The sequence below is a fragment of the Nematolebias whitei genome, chromosome 12 (genome assembly GCF_014905685.2).
Source record: "Nematolebias whitei isolate Nwh7 chromosome 12, NemWhi1, whole genome shotgun sequence".
Lineage (NCBI taxonomy): Eukaryota > Metazoa > Chordata > Actinopteri > Cyprinodontiformes > Rivulidae > Nematolebias > Nematolebias whitei.
Window position 1 is genome coordinate 29,450,583 of NC_056509.1, and position 6,308 is coordinate 29,456,890.

The 6,308-nt window shown below is 40.6% G+C and overlaps 1 pseudogene; it reads right to left on the reverse strand.

Moving 5' to 3' along the window:
* Positions 1-1,397: 1,397 nt before the first annotated feature.
* LOC119417872 lies at positions 1,398-2,352 on the reverse strand (annotated as a pseudogene).
* Between the last annotated feature and the right edge of the window lie 3,956 nt (positions 2,353-6,308).

Genomic DNA, 6,308 nt, shown 5'->3' on the forward strand with positions numbered 1-6,308 from the left:
TAAATATGCTTTAAAATTATTATTCTACTAAATCAAATTCTTAAAACACATGCAGTAACTGAATGATTTAAAACTCTTCAGTATTTATGAAAACATATTTTTTTAATAGGTTAGCTTGAACGCTATGAACAGAGCTTAAACTTTCACAAATGGATAAATGTTCAGTTTGGTATCATGATGCTTTATGAGTTCATATTCAAAAAGCAACATTTGAAATGTTTTTAAAGATAAAGTTATGCTTTCACATGCATTTACTGTACATGTACTGCTACAAGAATCATACCGTAACATGTTGTTTACAGCAAATAATGTGAGAAACGCAACAGTTTTCATTTCCCCTCTGAGTTCCCATCACAGGTTCTGGTTTAGTTAACAAGAGCTGCTCCCAGTCGTTCAAGTCCTGCCCACAAAATAAAAAACAGATTTCCATTATGAGAAATTTCCATCACACGTGCATCAAAAAATATACAATTCAGACTTGGATTGGACAGTTCCATGCATTTTTTTCTCTAACCAGAGCTCTAAATGATCAGCCTCCTCAGTGTGCTGACTGTTCTCCATGAACAGCTGAACATACAAAGTGCCGCTCTTTCAAGGCGGCCGTTGCAGTGACGCTGATGATTCTGCACTTTTGTCTTCATGTCACTCAGATTTGTATGATTCCACTTTCTGAGACTTTTTAAAATACTCCACTCAATAGTTCTCGCTTTTTTGTATTAGGGATTAGACGTTAAAATGCATGGTTACCAGTAAAATGAGATGCGTGTTACAAAAATAAACAAACAAATATAAGCGCGGAAATATTTGACCTGGGAATTTGTTGACATTGAGCAGACAAAACTTCCATGAGAATTCATGCATGTGAAGTCATTTCAGCACAAACTCTGTCCCTTTATTTTGGTGCAACAGAGGTTCAGTCTGGTTTTTGGATGAACTCAGCCAATAATATTTTTTCCTTCTTTAATCATCATTTCCTCTGTCTGGTCTTCTTAATAAAGATAAAGGCAGAAAACACACATTTTACACATCAGGGTTCTTTTTTTTCTTCTTCTAATTCCAGTCTGGAATACAAATATAAAAATCTGTTGTTTGTCCATACATTTGGTAATTTTGTTATTTTTGATCTTTTATTCTGTACAAATTTTATATATATATATATGCATTTCTAGCTATGGCTGAATAATATATGCAATTAACATACAGCTGATATGAATAAACTTTGCACAAGTTGTCCTAAGGTTGTGGCTTATTATTAAATAAAAATCATTTTTCAGCTTATAAATGGATTATTACACTAGATGTATTTGCTGAAAAGCTAACATATCTTTGCAGAAATAACACAACACAAGCAAAAAAACAAACAAACACAGCCCTGTTCCTTTGACGCAAATTAATATCTAATTGTTATCATTGTTAAAGCTTTGCAATGGCTGTGATGTCTGATTTGGACATTCTGAGCTTCTGCTTTGTTGTTTTTGACACGTGGAGCAAATTTTTCTAGAAGTAAAAGCATAAAGGAATGGATTTAGGCAACTATTTACAAACGTTGCTCCAAAAATGTTCCAGGTGTTTGAACAGAACCTCAATAGACCCTGATTTTTGAGACAAATAGCTGCCACACCCAACACATTTATAGAATAATATGGAACCCAGAGGACAAAATAGCTCACAGTGATGCAGTCGAGTGGTCTGCAGGTGGTTGAAGAAGGCTGTTTGATTAACCTTCCTGTGGAGGCAAATGTATGAAAATGCCACAAAAGAAAGGGAAATGAATCCCAATATGACCTCCATCAGCAGCACAGCCACCCACTGGGCAGCAGCTGAATACTGAGGTTGGCAACTGATCCATTGGTGATCCATTTTCAGCTGTCGAACCACCAAAGCAGTGATGAACAGAAGCAATGCAACAAGCCAGAGCAGGACCAGCATCAGTCTTTTTCGTACCTGATGGCATCTCGCTCGATGCACCACCACTAAATATCGCTGGATGCTTAACCCAGTCACTGTCAGCTGGCTGTTGTAAATGCTGCAGTACACAGGGCACGCTAGAAGCTTGCAGGTTCCCAGGCTGAATGTCCAGCCGAAGAAGAGATTATAAATCCAGAGTGGGAGGGTGAGCAGCCAGAGCAGGTCAGACACGGCCAGATTCAGCATCAAACTCTGGCTCACACTGGACAGGTGCTCCCAGTTAAGCCTGAGAATAATGACAGCCATGTTTCCAGGAACTCCCAAAGTGAAGCAGAGAGATAACATCACTGCAGGGACCAGACCATTGTCATCCCAGGTGGGGCGAGCTAGAAGTCCAGGAGTAGAAAGGTTAGGAGTGACCACAGTGGAATTTAGCTGATCCATGATACGTCTTCTGTCAGCGTTGATTTCTCTGACCAGCTGTTGGTGATAAATGTGTAGCCGGTTACAGAAGTAAAATGGTCGATGTTTTAAAGAGGAACTTCAAAAAAAGGAAACTGATGCTGAAGCAAAAGACTGACTGAGGTGTTATTTAAAATGTATTTTTCATTATTGGTAGAATTGTTTTGCTTACCATGACTATAGATTTTCACAACTGAACGTGAATTGGAAATGTATTTATATGGCAAAATTTAAAACAACTTGGCTAAAATACTTTTAGTTATCATACAGTAAAGTAAAATGTAACTTGATAAGTCTCTGCATACAGTTATATACTATGACTGTTTGAAATTCCTGTTGGACAAAGTTTTGAATAAAAGCCACTCTTCAACCAAAAAAAAGGACAAAGGTTGCTTTTTTTGTTGCAAATCTACATTTTCTTTTAAAACTGTTTGGGGGAAAACACTGAACGTTTTCACATGGAAGTTTATTTTACTACTTTATGCAAATTAGGGACTGAGATGGTGCAGTTGTAGGCAGTGGCGATTTTAGCCTCTTTTTGGGGTGCTCAAGCATCTGTAAACTTTAACTCAGCACCCCTGAAAAATAAACAAACCATCATTATAATTTGTAAGGAAGCTTGTTTCTCTAATCTTAGGCTCACCAAAATATTGAATAAATTTGGAATAAATGATGACAAACTAATCTATGAAAAAATCTATGAATTATTTTGTTGTTGCATGAGTCGAATCCTCAACGCCACCTGTCAATCAGCCCAGTAGGATTGTTAACAACTGACCAATCGGAGACCTCATTTTGAAACGAAGCGAAACGTCCCTTACCTGCAGGAGCTGGGGGTGGAGGGGGTGCGTTAGCATGCGCGAGAGAATCGAAGTGTGCTCTATTCACACAAGGAGAGCTGTTGGTCAGGCTACTTCTTGTTGCTCTCTAAAATAGTTATTGAATCAAGTGTTTACTTATGTAGGTAAAACTAGATGTTTAAAAACCTGTTAAAAAATACACCAAAATGCAGGAAATGGCATCTACTTTATAAAAAATGTTCTGGGGGAGGACCCCCAGACCCCACCACCAGTGTACCCCCCCCCCCCCCCTCCCAACATTACAAATGCTTCTGTCACAATTAGCCATCGTGTTGTTCAAGTCAAGAGCCGTTGTCAGCACTGGGGGTGGGGGGCTGAGCACCCCTAAGGGGCTGATTCTAGAATCCCCCTTGGTTGTAGGGCATCCAACTTGGGACCAGAAAGTTGCAGGTTGAACTCCCTGCCATGCCCGCATGTTGCGGTGTCCCTAATCCCTGGGCGCTTACATAGCTGCCCACTGCTCCACCTGGGTGTATCTCTTGTGGTGGGTTAAATGCAGATAACTAATTTCCTCAATGTATGGGAACATATAATGATGACAACACATAGCAACTTACTGGCTGTCAAAAATATCCCTGAAATAAAAATAAATAAATAATTGTGACTCTTTGACTGTCTTTTATTCTGTTGGACTTGGGTGTTTATAAAACAGTTTATGTCCTGCCTCTGCTCGGTGAGATCTTTGGTGGGATCTTTGTTCCAAAAGTTTTTGTCAACTTTTGTGGTTCCAACAAGTTTTCTGTTTACTCAACATACTGAGACAACCAGCTGCCCAACAATCTTTCATGACTGTCACATGGTTTGTTGTGTTACGTACCAATAATGGCAAACATACCATAGTTATATAAACTAAGCTGTGTGGAGGTAAGATAAAATGTATTTAGTCAAAGTCTTTTTAAATCCCAATGTTTTTCTCTGCTCCTCTAGCAAAGTGGCAATTAACACCATCTGAAACGTTTAAAGTTGTTGTGAATTGGCAAACCCAGGCGGCCCTGCCCCTCTCACACACACACTCTGCACCCAACCCTGACTACACTCCCTGAGAATCAATCAACAGAGGACGCCATCTCCTCTTGGTCCACACTGCTCTCACCCACCTGGAGCAGAAGGACTCCTACGTCCATATGCTCTTTGTGGACTTCATTTTTGCCTTCAATACCATGATCCCCCAGACTCCTCCTCCACCACAACCCCCAGCACTGGCTCCCCTCAGGGCTGTGTGTTGAGTCCCCTCCTGTTCACTCTGCTCACGTATGACTGCGCACCTACCCATCCAGGCTGTCATATTGTAAAGTTTGCAGACGATACAGCGGTTGTTGGATGCATCACAAACAATGATGAGTCCAGCTACAGGCAGGAGGTGGAACACCTGGAGAGCTGGTGCAGGAAGAACAACCTTCACATCAATGTGAAGAAGACAAAGAAGATGGTCGTGGATTTTAGACAGAACAAACACCACCCCACCCCCACCACCCCAAATATCTGCAGTGGAAGTGGTCTCCAGCTACAAGTACTTGGGTGTGCACCTGAATGACAACCGCAACTGGGGCAACAACACCACCAGCCTGATCAAGAAAGCTCATCAGAATGGTGGCTGAGATGAGCTGGTCTGGGAAGCTCAGTCCTCACCTCCTTCTACAGGTGTGCAGTGGAGAGCATCCTGTGCTCCCGCATCAACGTGTGGCATGGAGGCTGCACAGCTGCAGAAAGAAAAGCTTTGCAGAGAGTGGTGAAGGCTGCACAGAAGACTGTTGCAGTCAGCCTCCCCACCATCACAGACATTTACACCTCCAGATGCAGGAAGAGGGCCACCTGCATCATGAAGGACCCCACTCACCCAGCACACACTTTTTGCCCCGCTCCCCTCAGGAATGAGGTTAAGGAGCATTAAGTGTAGAACCACTAGACTGAGGAACAGCTTCTACCCTGAAGCTGTTAGACTCATGAGTCCCTAACCAGGATTATAACTGGAAAAAAAAAATCATCGTAATGCCACTTTGATTGCTGCTATGTGCATATGCTGCTGATCTCATGCTGCTGATTTATTTCATGTTGCTGTAATAATTCGTACTCATCTACTCACCCAGACTCATGTTCGTGCTGCTGTTGCTCGGCATATTGTTTTTGTACAACTAGTGCTTAGCATATTTCTTAGTTTAGCGTATTACTTAGTTCATATCTTAGATCCTTGTTACTGTTTCTTTTACAATTTATATTTTTGCTGTTGTTGGATGTAACTGGGACCCTGTGTACACAATTTTGTTCTGCCTCGTGTGCCACATGTGATGCAAATGACAATAAAGAACCTTGAACCTTGAACCTTGAAGTGGTGTGTTCTGTTGCTTCATGACCTGGCAGGGGGTTCAGGTATGACTCCAACTCATTTTCCTATTCCAGGTAAAGTGACTTGTTTTCTGTGGAATATCTTCATGAACCGTTCTGAACTGACCCCTCCCTTGAGGCTAAGAAGACCCTATAAGTGTGATGGTGCTAAAACACTTCCATCCTATAAAGGTAGTAATTCTACAAAAAAACACACAAAAAAAAAATCATGACACACTGAATTTTAAGTTTATTGAACAATCAGATTTATAAATAAAATAATATAAAAGCTGATTTGTGTGTTTTAGGTGCTCAGACAAACCTGTCAACACATTTCTTGATCTCGTCACATGATCAGGAGCTTCATTCATCCTCTGACTCACTTGTGCAGCTAGACTTTTTTTTTCCATCATCATTGTGGGATGTAGATTTTGTTTGTGCTCTTCTCTCATAAAGAAATCCCTTTTATATTCACTTTGTTGTCTCATTTTTCAGCCCAGTACATGATCTGCCTGCTGCCGACTGCCACTTGGATACAGAGTTTTTATGTTTATTTATTCAAAAAAATAAAACATTTGCTGGACGAGCTCTTTGAGCATTTGCAGGTAGGAAAACTTGTAATTGTTTATCTCTTTGCAAACCTCTTTTTCTTAGTGCTCCAGAAATGCTTCACCAGTATCCTTCCTTATAATAAACCTGTTGCTTCTTTGCATTTCTGGTATTCTATTTCATCTGTTGTGCATATTTAATGCTCAC